Genomic DNA, 15,930 nt, shown 5'->3' with positions numbered 1-15,930 from the left:
TTTCCAGCCTTTCACACAAATGCTTTCTATCTGCCATCCAGCTAATACTGGATTTTAAATGCAAATCTGAAGATGCATCGTACCCTAATTTTAACATGTTCTCATTGAAATTCAAAGTTACCTTATGTTTCCCCTCTTATGCTGAAAGAAAAATTTTGAAAGTCGATATGTCCTACAGATTGTGTATGTGTGTGTGTGAGTGTGTGTGTGTTATGTATCACACTGGGATAAGCAAAATTGTCTATCTATTTAGGGTTCTTCTGTCCTCAAGTATATCTTACCTCAGGGACAGTTGGCAACTGTTTGTGTTAATAATGAACAAAATAGACTCAGACTGAGCCACAGGGCTCTCCTAAGAAAGAGACTAAGAGGCTGGAACCTTCTGCCCACACACCTGATATAAGATGGGGTGGATCATAAAATAAAGACAACAATTTCAGGTACTACTTTTTCATTAGTGTATTAAATGTTTTCCGCAAGACAAAAAAATACCATCACACAGTGAAATTGCTTCATCCTTTCACCCCACTACTAAAAGTGATTCTAAAATCATCGTAGAGACAGAGTTCCTTTTAGGATTATGTTGTCTTCCTGCAAAGGTTTGAGTCCTTTCTTCTTGAGTCTCAAACATGAGTCCATATTTTTCCCAGTAGTCATAAGTCTGTAGTTAGCCATCAATGATAGGATCTTAGCTAATTGCTGTCACCACTGGAAAACTATTTTGTTCTCTGCACTGACTTTCCTGAATAATTTGAGGTTGGTTAACAAGAATGATAACTTGCAGAGACATAGCGTGGGGAAAGTTTTTCAAAGCATTTGCTACTTTTCCTACAGATTTTCTCAGCCTAAGTCTACACAATGATTATAAATTTGCCAGAAACTCAGTTATTCTGAGCACTAGTATCTATCCTAAGTTTCTCCGTGACTCAGTGGATAATTCTGGCTGCCTGAATTCTCTTTCCTGAGCCTGAAGGACCCTCATTCATCAGAATATGTCACACCATGGGACAGAATGCCCCAGAATAGATTGGCCCTATGCTGGAATTTTATGCTATATATAGATACATCACCTTTCAGTTAATAAAATGTTAGAGATTCCTTTACCTTATGGACTAGGAAATCGAAACTTGAAGAGCTAAAGTGGTTTGCCCAAGGCCATATAGCTTCTGCAAGGCAGGGCACAGTCTCTGGACCTTACAGTTCCTCATTCAATGTTCTTTCTCTGAGTGGCCTCTTGGTGGGACCATCAGCTGCTGAGGGGTTACCTGGGCAACACTCGCTACTACCCTGTCTCCTCTCTCCACTCAGGGACGTGAAGTTATGGCCAGAGTATCTACCTTTTGGTCCTGTTTGCCTTGCTCTTAGGCGTCTTGGCATACTACTTAATAGTCCTATACAAATACTTAATAAACCATGCAGGAGCGATTACCAGTTCCTCCCTTATGAGAGCCAGCAGGATGTAGACCTGGCTTTTCACAAGAGTGGCCAGACATTCAAGGACTAGGTCACCTAGGCACATTGGAGATGATCACATTTCAGGGGATGTACGGCCCAAGCCCAAGTCACCCACCATTTCCTGAAATATAGCTAAAAGCTGGCTGCATTTGTATACTGCAAACATAGCCCTGGTGCCTACATTTCAAATTCTTGTATTAGTTAAGGCAACAGATAAACTCTAACATCTCTGTGGCTTAATATAATTGTTTAGTTTTTGCTCGAGTGAAACCCAAATAGATGTTCCTGGTTGGTGTCAGTGGGTCAGGGAGGTGCTCCCATTTCATGAATGAAGTTGCTCAGCTGGATCTTATGAATGACTTGCCCAGCAGACCATCTTGTGGATTCTGCCAATCACAAAATGCTGGTGCTGACCCAATACCTTCACTTGTGTGCATTTGGAAGTTTCTTCTCCAATTTGGAACAACATGCAAAGTTTGCTAGTTTGGGTATTCATGACACCAGTGGCTATTTTCTGTTAATAAGAAATAATTCACTCTACCAAGCTTTGCTTTAGGTGTACAGTTAAAGTATGTCAGTAAACTAGATTTCTAATTTCTGTGTCTTTCCTACCTTGTAATAACTTCTTGGAAGTCCTCAGAAGCTCTGGACTAAGATACACAGCAAGAGAATTATCCTTATTTTGAAATCTCAGTTTTGGAACTGTTGGGCTTCCTTTTGAGAGAAGCTACAAAGAGATGCATTTAATGTGATGTACACCCTATCCCAGATGCTGTCAGATGCCTGCTGAGAGGCCATGGGGCAAGTAATCATAGTTGTCCCCCTGCTGAGTGTTCTCTTTGTGATTGTCTTAAATATTTAATGGAGTCTCCTCCTTGTGGTGAGCAGAGCAGATAAGACTTAGTGATGACTCGCCTCCTGCAAGCCTGTTTGGGTCCACTTTCAAAAGTGGCACCTGCTGGGCTTGATAGTGTGCAGGGTTTGAGGCCAAACTTGTTGGTTATGAGTGAAAAATTATGACAGAATGGTTATATAAGAAATTCACAGAGCCAGAACCAAGTTTCTGAGCTTTAAATTCCTCAACCTTAACAAAAATCGCTGTTTATTCTGTTACATTCCATGATCCTTGAAAAATATGTAAGACATTGAAGCTCATGATCTGGTTTTAAAAAAAAAAGGATTTAAGATAGGAAAGACCTACTAAATATTACTGATCATATTTACTTAGAGTAACACAAAAAACACTTATAGTCATGGGTTGTACAGTAATTGGTTTTGTGGTTATTTGCTCCTTGGAAGGAGGTATCCACATGTGTTTCTAAAGAAATTGACAGGAAAACCATGTGTATTAATTGTGTATTGCTGCATAACATATCACCACAAACTCAGCAGCTGAAGAAAACACCAATATAATATCTCATGGTATCTGTAGGTCAGAGACCTGGGCATGGCATGACAGGGTTCTCTACACAAGGTCTCATAATGCTGAAGTCAAGGTATTGGCCAGAGAAAATTCTCATTTGGATCTTGGTATTCTTTTCAAAACTCATTCAGGTTGTTGGCAGAAGCAAGTTCCTTCCAGTTGTAGAATGAGGCACCCATTTTCTTACTGGCTGCAGGTCTCTCTCACCCTCAGATCCTGACCGATGGCCACTTACTTCTAAAGCCCAGGGGAGAATCTCACTCCAGTCGGCTGTGACATAAACTTACAATTGTTGGTAAAAACCAAACTCGCAATTCTTGCAGGAATGTACAATGCTTCACTGGCATCTTACTATGGTATCCCCAGCCCTCTCTCCCTCCCTCATACTGTGCCAATCACACTGGTCTCCTCTCATTCTGGAACATTGCCTCACACTCCACCTTAGGGCCTTTGCACTGGCTATTTCCTTAGCAGAAATACTCTTCCCCCAATATCTGCCAAGGTCACATCTTCAAGGCCATCATTCAAATGTTACCTGGCAGTGAGCCCCAGCACCCTTGGTATTCTTTACCTCTCTAATGCTGCTCTTTCCCCCCGCCCCATCATCCTAATACCTTCTAACATATGATTTATGTATTCTTTTGTATTACTTACCATCTGTCTTCTATTGCTAAAATTTCTATTTAGTAGAAATTTAATAGTAAGAACTTTCTCCATGAAAGTAAGAACTTTGTTGGTTTTGTTCATTGATAAATCCCAAAGGCCGGTAACAATGTTTAGTACATAATAGGCATTATTGATGAATATTGTTAAATATATTCTCCATGTATTATTCATAAATATATATTGTCAAATATATCATGTACACTAGAGATTTTGATTTTATTTTGCTTTAAATTTTTCATGTATTCATATTTTTATAATCATGCAAAATTATAAAGATACTTGAAAATGTTAGATGCTTTACAGCTTATGAGAAATTATATTTGACCAGGTTATTGTGCACCCTCTGAAAATTGTAAACAGTTATTCAAAACCAAGGTTGAGATAATACAACATCTAAGTAAAATCAAGTTGCCTTGCTGTATCTTTGGGGAATTCAGATGGGTTATTTCCTATCACCTTTGCCAGTATGGAGTGTTACTTACATTTTATTTTAACTAGGAGTTGGGTCTGAGATTGTCCCAAGAGCATATGCATAAACTGCATTTGCAGGTGACCTCCCATTTTCTTGGGGGATTCCTTGGAAGGCATGCTCTGTTTACAAATACCTTCACCGGGAAACAATTAGTTTTTGGTCCTGCTTTCGGTTGATATTGTGCTTCTGTGATTCAACTCCCTGCAACGAGTTGCACTCAGTACATTATCTGTGGAGCTTTCTGCCCTTCTTTTCATACTAAATTCAAAGGACACATTTTAAAAAATGCACTAATGCAAAACAAGCCACTATTTAGTCAACCTAAGGTATTATATTCCATTGTTCAATTTAGTATTTCCTTCCATTTGTGTAGTGATGGAGAGAATTTTCAAAGCCATCATGGCAGGATTGTTTTCTGTGGGCAGTAGGAATGAACAATTGGACCCAGTGCTTAAATAGGAAAGGTTTATTCAGCAAAGGGAATGCCAGGAAATAACTAAAAAGTAAAGCAGGCCTCTGCATGGATGGATTTGTGTGGTCCACAGATTTGTTGCAAATTCAGGAGTGGTGGGAAGCCCACCAGTACCTAGGTCTCCTCTGCTGTGTGTAGCCAATGCCCAGAATTGCCTATAATCCAAAGTCTGGTTCTTAAATCCCACATGGTTCTCCCATGTAAAGTTCTTTCATGGATTTTTATAAAGCCTGTTTTAGACAACTCAACAATACTTAGCCTTGTCATGTAGCACTTAAGGATAATGGGGCACCAGGCTCTGAGCCTCTGACGCAGCGCATTAAAGCCCATTTTGCCTGCCGGGTCTTCAGGGTGGAGCACTCTGCAGCCTCACTCAGTCGATGGCAGGCAGGTCACTTTCTATTCTCTGTAACACCTTCTGGTCTATCAGTTTTATTCTGTGACAAAGGAAAAGGTGCAAAATTGAAACCATTAAGAGATAAAGCTCTGTGAATCTGCCAAAGCACATTTGCTACTGGTAATCCTCTTTTAGTTGCTTATACTGAGTGCATATCAGTTTGAGAGCCTTTCCTGAGAGCAGCGTCTGGTAGGAAAGATTAGACAGTGGACATAAGAACTACAGATGACCAGGAAGGGCAGGGAAGCTTAGGAGGGGGAGATTACTGAGACTTGAAATTTGGTGGGGGAGCTGTGGGTGGTGAAAACGAATATGAGTCCCATGGTTCTAGGACTCCAACAGGCTTCGCTGCACAGGCAGTGGAGACAGGGCCTCAGTTATTTTATTTATTTATTTTTTATTTTTTATTAAATCATAGCTGTGTACATTAATGCGATCATGGGGCACCATACACTGCTTTTATAGACCATTTGACATATTGTCATCACACTGGTTAACATAGCCTTCCTGGAATTTTCTTAGTTATTGTGTTAAGACATTTATATTCTACATTTACTAAGTTTCACATGTACCCTTGTAAGATGCACTGCAGGTATAATCCCACCAAGCACCTTCGCTCAGCCCATCCATCCCCCCTCCCTCTCTTCCCTCTCCCCCTTCCCCCTATTCTTAGGTTATAACTGGGTTATAGCTTTCATGTGAAAGCCATAAATTAGTTTCATAGTAGGGCTGAGTACATTGGATACCTTTTCTTCCATTCTTGAGATGCTTTACTAAGAAGAATATGTTCCAGCTCCATCCATGTAAACATGAAAGAGGTAAAGTCTCCATCTTTCTTTAAGGCTGCATAATATTCCATGTTGTACATATACCAAAATTTATTAATCCATTCATAGATCTATGGGCACTTGAGTTTTTTCCATGACTTAGCAATTATTAATTGGGCTGCAATAAACATTCTGGTATAAATATCTTTCTTATGATGTGATTTTTGGTCTTCTGGGTATATACCTAGTAGATGAATTACAGGATTGAATGGCAGATCTATTTTTAGATCTCTAAGTATTCTCCAAACATCTTTCCAAAAGGAATGTATTAATTTGCATTCCCACCAGCAGTGCAGAAGTGTTCCCTTTTCTCCACATCCACGCCAACATCTCTGGTCTTGGGATTTTGTGATATGGGCTAATCTTACTGGAGTTAGATGATATCTCAAAGTACTTTTGATTTGCATTTTTCTGATGATTAAAGATAATGAGCATTTTTTCCTATGTCTGTAGGCCGTGTGCCTATCTTCTTCAGAGAAGTTTTTCTTCAAATCCCTTGCCCAGCCTGTGATGGGATCACTTGTTCTTTTCTTGTTTATATGTTTGAGTTCTCTGTGGATTCTGGTTATTAAACCTTTGTTGGAGACATAACCTGCAAATATCTTTTCCCATTCTGAAGGCTGTCTGCTTGCTTTACTTACTGTGTTCTTGGCTGTGCAGAAGCTTTTTAGTTTGATCAGGTCCCAGTAGTGTATTTTTGAAGCTGCTTCAATTGCCCCGGGGGTCCTCCTCATAAAATACTCACCCAGACCGATTTCTTCAAGAGTTTTCCCTGCACTCTCTTCTAGTATTTTTATAGTTTCATGTCCTAAATTTAAATCTTTAATCCAGTGAGAGTCTATGTTAGTTAATGGTGAAAGGTGTGGGTCCAGTTTCAGTCTTCTACAGGTTGCCAGCCAGTTCACCCAGCACCATTTGTTAAATAGGGAATCTTTTCCCCACAAATGTTTTTAATTGGCTTGTCAAAGATCAAATAACAGTAAGTAGCTGGGTTCATCTCTTGGTTCGCTATTCTGTTCCATACATCTACCTCTCTGTTTTTGTGCCAGTACCATGCTGTTTTGATCACTATCAATTTATAGTATAGTCTGAGGTCTGGTAGCATGATTCCTCCTGCTTTGTTTTTATTTCTGAGTAATGTCTTGGCTATTCGAGTTTTTTTCTAATTCCATATAAAACAAAGTATTATTTTTTCAAGCTCTTTAAAGTATGACAGTGCAGCTTTAATAAGGATTGCGTTAAAATTGTATATTGCCTTGGGTAATATGGACATTTTAACAATGTTGATTCTTCCTGGCCATGAGCATGGTATGTTTTTCCATTTGTTAACATTTTCAGCTATTTCTTTTCTTAGAGTTTCATTGTTCTCTTTATAGAGATCTTTCACGTCTTTTGTTAGATAAACTCCCAAATATTTCATCTTCTTTGGCACTACTGTGAATGGAGTAGAATCCCTAACTGTTTTTTCAGCATGACTATTGTTGGTATATATAAAGGCTACTAATTTATGAATGTTGATTTTGTAACCTCAGACACTGCTGTATTCCTTGATCACTTCTAAGAGTTTTGTAGTAGAATCCCTGGTGTTTTCCAGATACACAATCATGTCATCTGTGAAGAGCAAAAGTTTGATCTCTTCTGATCCTATATGGATACTCTTGATAGCCTTTCTTCCCTAATTGCGATGGCTAAAACTTCTCTTACAATTTTAAAGAGCAGTGGAGACAATGGGCAGCCTTGTCTGGTTCCTGATCTGAAGTGGAAATGATTTCAATTTAACTCCATTCAATATGATATTGGCTGTGGGTTTGCTGTAGATGGCCTCTATCAGTTTAGGAAATGTCCCTTCTATACCAATTTTCTTAAGTGTTCTGATCAAGAAGGGATGCTGGATATTATCAAGAGATTTTTCTGAATCAATTGAGAGAATCATATGCTCTTTGTTTTTTAATATGTTTATGTGCTGAATTATATTTGTAGATTTACGTACATGGACCCAGTCTTGAGTCCCTGGGATAAAAACAACTTGGTCATGATGAATAATTTGTTTGATGTGTTGCTAGATTCTATTTGTTAGGACCTTGTTGAATATTTTTGCATCTATATTCATTAGTGATATTGGTCTATAATTTTCTTTTCTTGTTGGGTCTTTTCCTGGTTTGGGGATCAGGGTGATGTTTGCTTCATAGAATGTGTTGGGTAGTCTTCCTTCTTTTTCTACATTTTGGAACAGGTTGAGTAATATAGGTACTAGTTCCTCTTCAAAGGTTTTGGTAGAATTCTGACGTGAAGCCATGTGGTCCCGGGCTTTTACTTTTAGGGAGATTTTGTATGATTGATGCTATTTCAGAACTTGATATGGGCCTGTTCAAAATTTCCACTTGATTCTGGCTAAGTCTTGGAAGGTGACATGCTTCCAAATATTGGTCAATTTCCTTCAGATTTTCATATTTCTGAGAATAAAGTTTCTTGTAGTATTCATTAAGAATTTTTTTGAATTTCTAAGGAGTCTGTTGTTATTTCATCTTCGTCATTTCTGATTGATGAGATTAGAGATTTTACTCTTTTTTTCCTGGTTAGGTTAGCCAAAGGTTTATCTATTTTATTGACCTTTTCAAAAAACCAACTTTTTGATTTATTGATCTGTTATATAATTCTTTTGTTTTCAATTTCATTTAATTCTGCTCTAATTTTGGTTGTTTCTTTTCTTCTACTGGGTTTGGGGTTGGGATGTTCTTTCCTTTCCAGTTGCTTGAGATGTCCCATTAAGTTGTTAACTTCCTCTCTTTCCGTTCTGGTGAGGAAGGCTTGCTAAATTTCTGTCCTTTAACTCTCCTCCTGGACGGCAGCCTCTGTGGAAAGCTGGCTTCAGTCAGCCATCTTGTCTCCTCCCCTGTCCCCGGAGGTAGGGCCTCAGTTCTAAGCACAAAGGTCAGTTATTTTTTGTCTGGAATTTAAGGGCTTATTTAAAGGCTATGTTCTAGAACCCATTAGGATTGATTTCAATCTTAACAAATGTGTAAGTAAAGCCAGTGAAAATATATTTCCTCTCTATTGTTTTTTCAGGGAAATGAAGAAACTGATTTGGAATACTGGGTGCCTCAGTTTGCCCTAGTAGTGTAATTTATCACCAATGGGGGATAAATTATTGCTGTATTGTTATTAAAGTTGTAAATATCTTTCTAGGGAAAGGAAACACCTTAACTAACCCTATTACATTATTATCAATTTATTAACATTTCTTTTGACTGCCTTTGAGAGGCTAGAAAATATGACAAGAATGTTTTAAGGGCTCCTAGAGCTACACCATCTTTAATAAGCTCCATTAATGGGAAAGGCCTCTTGTGGGCAGAAACCAGGTGAAATTTTTAAGTAGATACATCTTTAATTGGAAGGAATAATGCACTGCCAGATAATATATTCGTTTTGACTGTAGCCTCCTAGAAAGGCTGTTTCGCCTTATGTGGTCTAACTATTGAGACCTTCATGGTGTGAATTTTTTTGAGCTTTTTATTTATTTTTTATTTTTTTTATTAAATTATAAATGCATGGATCATGTAGACCTTAATGCATTTATGGGGTACAATGTGCTGATTTCATATAGAATTAGGAATGCTTATATCACACTGGTTAATATATACCTCATCTCTTTTACTTAATTATTGTGTTAAGATGTTTATACTCTATACTAATAGATCTGACATGTACCCTTGCATTATGCACCATAGGTGTGATCCCACCATTCACCCTCCCTCAAGGTGTGAATTTTAAACCAAGCATAACTGAGCAAGGACCCTGTGGAATAATGAAACAGATGTGTTTTGGCAGGTATAGGAACATTGAAAGGATGCAATATTAGTAATATTAATATTGTAAAGCAGTTTACAAATTTTGAAACCCTTTCACACATTCATTCTTATAAAATAACTTAGAAAATAAGGAAAAGCACAAAATTAAGAGATGATACCAAAGGCCTGGCATCTGTAGCTCAGCAGCTTAGGGTACCAGACACAGACCCCGGAGCTGGTGGGTTCGAATCCAGCCCAGGCCCACCAAACAACAATGACAACCACAACCAAAAAATAGCTGGGTGTTGTGGCAGGCACCTGTGGACCCAGCTTCTTGGGAGGCTGAGGCAAGAGAATTGCTTAAGCACAAGAGTTTGAGGTTGCTGTGAGCTGATAGCACAGCACTCTACCCAGAGCGACAGCTTGAGACTCTGTCTCCAAAAAAAAAGATGATACCAAAATCTAGAGATAACTAGTGTTACCAGTTTGGTATACAGGAGACAAATATCAATGATAAAATTGAGGTATCGAGAGTCTGGATGACACTATGGGGGCTGTGCAGCTGAGGGGCATCTTTGAGTTCTGTTGACTGACTCTGTCTGCAGAGTTGGAGTTATCTGATGAAGAAGGCTGGCTCTTTCCTTCATGCTTTCTTATTCCCCTTTCTCCCTGTTTGGGATTCATTCCTCAGACATTCTGTTTTCCTTTATCTCCTTCCTCATTCATTCCCTATGGGTGATGTAAGGGGCTCCCAGCTTGCCACCTGGACCCATGCAACTTTCCAGAAACAATAGTCACTGCAGAAAACAGGCAATTAGGGAATTGCTATATGATATTAAAATAAAAAATTCCACTCTCATCATGCTCTGCTGTCCTTCCGTGTTCTCCTCTCTCTCCTAGTCAGGCTCACAGAGCATGTGGGTCATCACCGCCCTCTTCCCTGTTCTCTTAGGGGGCTAGAGCTGGCCTTGCCTCCTCTTGGCAACAGTGGGGACAATTCCCGGACATGGTCAACATTCTCCAATGCCTCACCTCTCCTCCTGCACTCAGCCCACACAAGGCTGTAGTTTCAGGTGGCTGCAACTCTGCTTTCTCACTGTGACCTTCTCCTGAAGGACGAACCACTTGCTTTTATTCCTTATCCCATCCCTTCTTCCCTCAACCATCTTTGCCTTCAGTTGTCCTGCTGCGTTGCTAAATTCAGTAACTTACTAACTGTCCTTACCTTGTTTGATCATTCTTCACATATAGCATTTAACACCAGTTCTTCCTTCTTAATTCTACTTAGAAAACAACTCTTTTCCTTATGGACAAATAATTTGTGTTCATTATCGAAAATTTAGAAAATGGAAACAATAATTTTAAAACTGCCAGAGGCAAGCAATTCAAAGGGAACAATGATGGTCATAATTTCTCAAGGATTTTTCAATGTATACAGTATGCATTTGTACATCCACATTATTGTCGCTTAGCTTAGTAAGCAATTTCCCTATCAGTAGTTATTCTTCTATAGTATTTTAATTAGATGCATAGTATTCTGTTGTATGGATGTGTTACAATTTACTTAACCCCTTCAGTTGAATGTTCATTTATTTCTAATATATCACTTTGATAAATAATGTGATGATTCTTCATAACTTTATATGTGAACTTCTGTCATAGCTTTAATAATTGCCATAGGATAAATTCCTAGACCTGTAACTGATAAATCAAAGGGTATCTGCACGTTTTAGGCTGTGGATGCACATCAGGAGACTGTTTCCAGAAAGCTTGTAGCATTGTTTACACAATAGAGATACAGCAGACCTAGAGGTTCAAAGCATGACCTTTGGAATTCTTTCCATCCCTGTCCCCCATGTCACCTCCTCCCAGCACTAAATATTATGCCCCCCAAGGTTCAACTCTTAGTCTTTGTGTTGGACAAGATCTTCCTTGGTGATTTTAGCCATGTAATTAACACAGAGGGCTGAAGACTCCAAGATGAGTATCTCCAGTCCTGCTCAATTGTAGTGTGTGCCCATTTGAACTTGATATCATTGTCTTCAAATTTCTTGTATTTCCCACTTCAAGGAGAAATTTCTTGTCACCCTTACTCAGACCAGAGATCTTGATGTTATCCCTCACAGGGGTGGGAGAATGGTGATACTCCAACCTTCCCCAAATAAAAAATTATTTTGGAGAAAGGCAGTGCTTTAAAAATTATGAGTAAACAAAATCCTCTTTTATTTTACTGGCAAACAGCCCAAGGCTTGTTTTTGTAACCATCAGCCTTTGGAGCTGTCTCTCTTACCTTGTGTTCCTTTTCCTGACGCCTATGGGACCTGACCCTCAACTACTTCAGATGTTGTAGGAGAGGTTAGACAGGGGTTATTGTTGCCTCAGAGTTGGCAGAGACAATTGGGCTTACTGCTCAGTGCTGGTTCAGACCAAGCTTATCTGTCCAGGACTGCGTGACAAAACAAACCCCAGCATGTAGTGCTGCTCTGGTCCACCCAAGCCTGTGGATCACACCTCTGAAGCCTCTCTAGTGCTGGCTGCTTCTCTTCATATTTACTGGCATTGCCTTAATTCAGATTTTATCCTTAGAGAGCAGAAGCAAACCACTTTGTTCTTTTGAGAGATAACTTTGATGATGTGTTTGCCATTGTCTGGTCTCCTTTGAAGCAGTCTCTCCCGTTCCAGGCAGTTAATCTCTGCAAGTCTCATCTGATGACAGTGCCTTCTTCATAGGGTAGTTGTAGAAAATATATAAACTAATGCATGAAGGCTCATGACACACAGTGAACATTCAGGAAATGTTAGCTTATCTTCATCAATGTTCTCTTTGAAGACTCACTTTAAAGGTTCTCAAGCTGCTCCTGATTGCCCTAAACAGAAACAGCTGTTGCCTTTCTTAGAGTGTTTTGAAGTCCTCCACTAGAACACTTATTTAATCTTAACTATTCTTATCTGCAGTAGACTCTGAGTGCTTTAAGGGTAATGACTGTTTGAATTCATTTTTATATCTTCAGCACCCAGCAATGTGTTTGACACATAGGAGGCAATAAATAAATATGTATTAGAAAAGAGGGCAATGGATAGTGGGTGATGTTTGCCTGTGTTTTGTTTCTGCATCTGGAATTCTCAAATATCAATCAATGTAATTCACTCTATTAAAAACTAAAAAGGAAAAATTACATGGTCTAAAAGCACATAGTTTAAAATAAAAGGCATAAGAATTGAAGAGTGAGATGACATGATGATTTGGTTAGAAAATCCAAACCATTTTACAGGTAAGATAGTAAAGATAATAATTGAATGTAGCAAGATTGGCGGATACAGGTCAAACTGTATCCAGTTTGCAAACCAGTTATTTTAATGTACCAATTATAAGCATTATAAAATGAAACACTAATACCATTTACAATAATCTGAAGTTTTTAAACACCACCACACAAGTCTAACAAATGATGTGTAAGACTCCATGTGAATAACTATAAAAGTTTGTTTAGACAAATTTTATGAACCTTAAATAAAGCTAGGGATGTTTATAGATTGAAAGACTCAGTTACATAAAGATGTCAATTCTCTCCCAAATTTATTGATAGATTTAACATAAACCCAGTAAAAATCTCGAGTATACATGTCTGTATATAAACTTCAAGTTGATTCTACAATTTATATGGAAATGCTAAAGGCCAGAAATGGTCAAAACAAGACAAAATTAGAGGATTTACACTACCAGATACTCAGACTTATTACAAGGCTATTATTATTCAAGGCAGAATGGTACTGTTGTAAGGATAGATACCTAGATCAATGGAGTAGAACAGAGAGTCCAGAAACGGATCAAACGTATGTGGACAATGGATTAATGAGCAAGGTGGTACTATAGGTGTTGGCAAGAGGCATTTTTTCCCCTGACAATGGTGCTGAGTTAATTGGAGATCCATACTTTAAAAAAAGATTTCTTTTCTGAATGTATTTATGTTCGTTCGTTCTTTACATGGTTTTTGTTTCTAGTCCTTATCTTAAACATTGTTGTTGTTATTAAATTTTAAGCCTTTTTAATTTTGTGAAGGCAAAAAATGGAAAACCTAATAAGCACATGGAAATGTAAGAATAAATAAATAAATAAATAAATAAAAGTAGGAAAAAATAAGAATCTTGCTGCGCATCTTACCTTTAGTTTTAAAAAATGGAATGTTGACTCCTAGCTCATATAACATATGAAAATTATTTTCAGTTGGATTATAAATTCAAATGTAAAAGTTAAAACAATACAGATTCTAGGAAAAGAATAGGAGAACATCTTTGTGAGCTAGGAGTAGAAAAACTTTTCTTGAACAAGACCAAAAAAGTGTTAACTACAAATTAAAAGCTTGAGATATTTGGCTATATCATAATAGCAACCTCTGAATCAAAGACACCCTTGAGAGTGGGAAAATAAGACATAAAGTAGGAAAAATATTTGTAATGCATATACTGGCAAAGGGCCATTATGTAGAATACAGAAAAAAAATTTCATGAACCAATTTTTAAAAGTCAAACAAACCAATAGGAAATAAAGCCAAAGTTCTGAACATGTACTTCATATAAGAGATATTGAAATAGACGATTAACATATGAAAAGTTGTTGAACTTCACTAATCATCAGTAGGGGAATTATAAATTTAATGTCCAAAGTGGGACACATTTGAGAGTAAAAAGGCATGTTATTAATAATTCTGTCAGCAGAACAGACAAACCGGGATAGAAAGTCATTCTAGGCATCAGAGATAGTCAAATTACTTTCCCAACCAGATGCTACCACATGTGTACCAGAATTGCTCTTATTTTTGAAAACAGAAATAAAAGCCTGACAACATAAAAGTTAGGAACAATGTGAAGCAGCTGGAATTCTCATACAGTTCTGGTTGAGGAGTTACAACTGCTTTGGAAAACATTTTAAATATATCTATTGAAACTGAATGTATGAAAAACCCAGTAATTCTATTATAGGCATACCAAAAGGAAGGGATATGTGTACTAAATATGTACAAGAGTATTGATAATTGCATGATTTATAATTGTTCCAAACTGGAAACAACCCAATGTTCATCAAGAATAGAATGAATTTTAAAAAAGAGTAGAATGAATTAACAGTATTGAGTTCATATTTGGGAGTATAATGTGCTGCCATGAAAATGATCAAAATGAATAAATCTCAGACATGTAGTACTCTGCCAAAGAAGCCGCACACACAAGAACACACAATCAGTGATTCCTTTTATATAAAGTTAGAAAACAAGCGAACTAAGTCAAAGTCAGTATAGTGGTTCTCCTTGGGGCGGGGGGACAGGTGGGGTATGACAGTGGCCTCGAGGGTGGTGACAATATTCTATTTCTTGATCCTGGAGATGGTTGCTTTAGTGTGCTCACTTTATGAAAATCCATTGAGCTATAGACTTACGATTTTTGCACCTTTCTACATGTATGTTAAACTAACAAAAAATATGGAAACAGAGAAACTAACAACCCATAGGAGATAGCTGGAGAATTAATTTCTCAAAGAGGAAAGCCAAAGATAAAGAATATTTGAATATAAATTTTAGGTCTATAAATTAACTTCCGATTTCAAATGTTTAAAATATATGGCTCTTAACTTCAATAAAGAATATTTCAAAATATATTTTTATCTCAATAACCATTATCCAAAACTTTGATATCTTATTTTTTCTCTTTAAGTATCAGAATGACAGGTTAAACTTTCACTGGAAATGAAGGTCACATGATCACTGAGACCCTTTCGGTCTTAGTAGCAACTCTCTAACCATTCAAACATGGACGATGTTTTTAATATTCAAGGGAGCTTGTTAACTAAATGATGTTTGATGTTGATAATTATGCCTCCTTCTTTTAAATCTGTCACCTCCTGACATCTGTTGGGGTATGGAAAGATCTTCAAACTTCTATATTTATCTATCTGCCACTTTCTGGGTTTTCTATATATGATTTTATAACATAACATAATAATTTCTTAACAGTAAACAATATAGAATATTAAAAGTAAATGTGCATATGGCAACATTATAGGTGCAAACATTTTTACTACCAGGTGTATCCAACGATAAATATTAACTCTGGTTTAATTAAAATTCTTTAAATACTCGGAACAGACCCCAGAATTCTTTTTTTTTTTTTTTTTCTTTTTTTTTTTATTGTTGGGGATTCATTGAGGGTACAATAAGCCAGTTACACTGATTGCAATTGCTAGGTAAAGTCCCTCTTGCAATCATGTCCTGCCCCCATAAAGTGTGACACACACTAAGGCCCCACCCCACTCCCTCCCTCTCTCTTTCTGCTTCCCCCCCCATAACCTTAATTGTCATTAATTGTCCTCATATCAAGATTGAGTACATAGGATTCATGCTTCTCCATTCTTGTGATGCTTTACTAAGAATAATGTCTT

General features: G+C 37.6%; 1 protein-coding gene across 1 annotated transcript in view; it reads left to right on the top strand.

Annotated features, from left to right (window-relative positions):
- Window positions 1-15,930, top strand: part of PDE11A (phosphodiesterase 11A) — a 428,924-nt gene that overhangs the window by 237,757 nt on the left and 175,237 nt on the right. The window lies entirely within an intron of this gene.

Source organism: Nycticebus coucang, chromosome 7 (assembly GCF_027406575.1).
Source record: "Nycticebus coucang isolate mNycCou1 chromosome 7, mNycCou1.pri, whole genome shotgun sequence".
Lineage (NCBI taxonomy): Eukaryota > Metazoa > Chordata > Mammalia > Primates > Lorisidae > Nycticebus > Nycticebus coucang.
The sequence above is the reverse complement of the archived record's forward strand: the minus strand, read 5'-3'. Positions and strand labels throughout refer to the sequence as shown.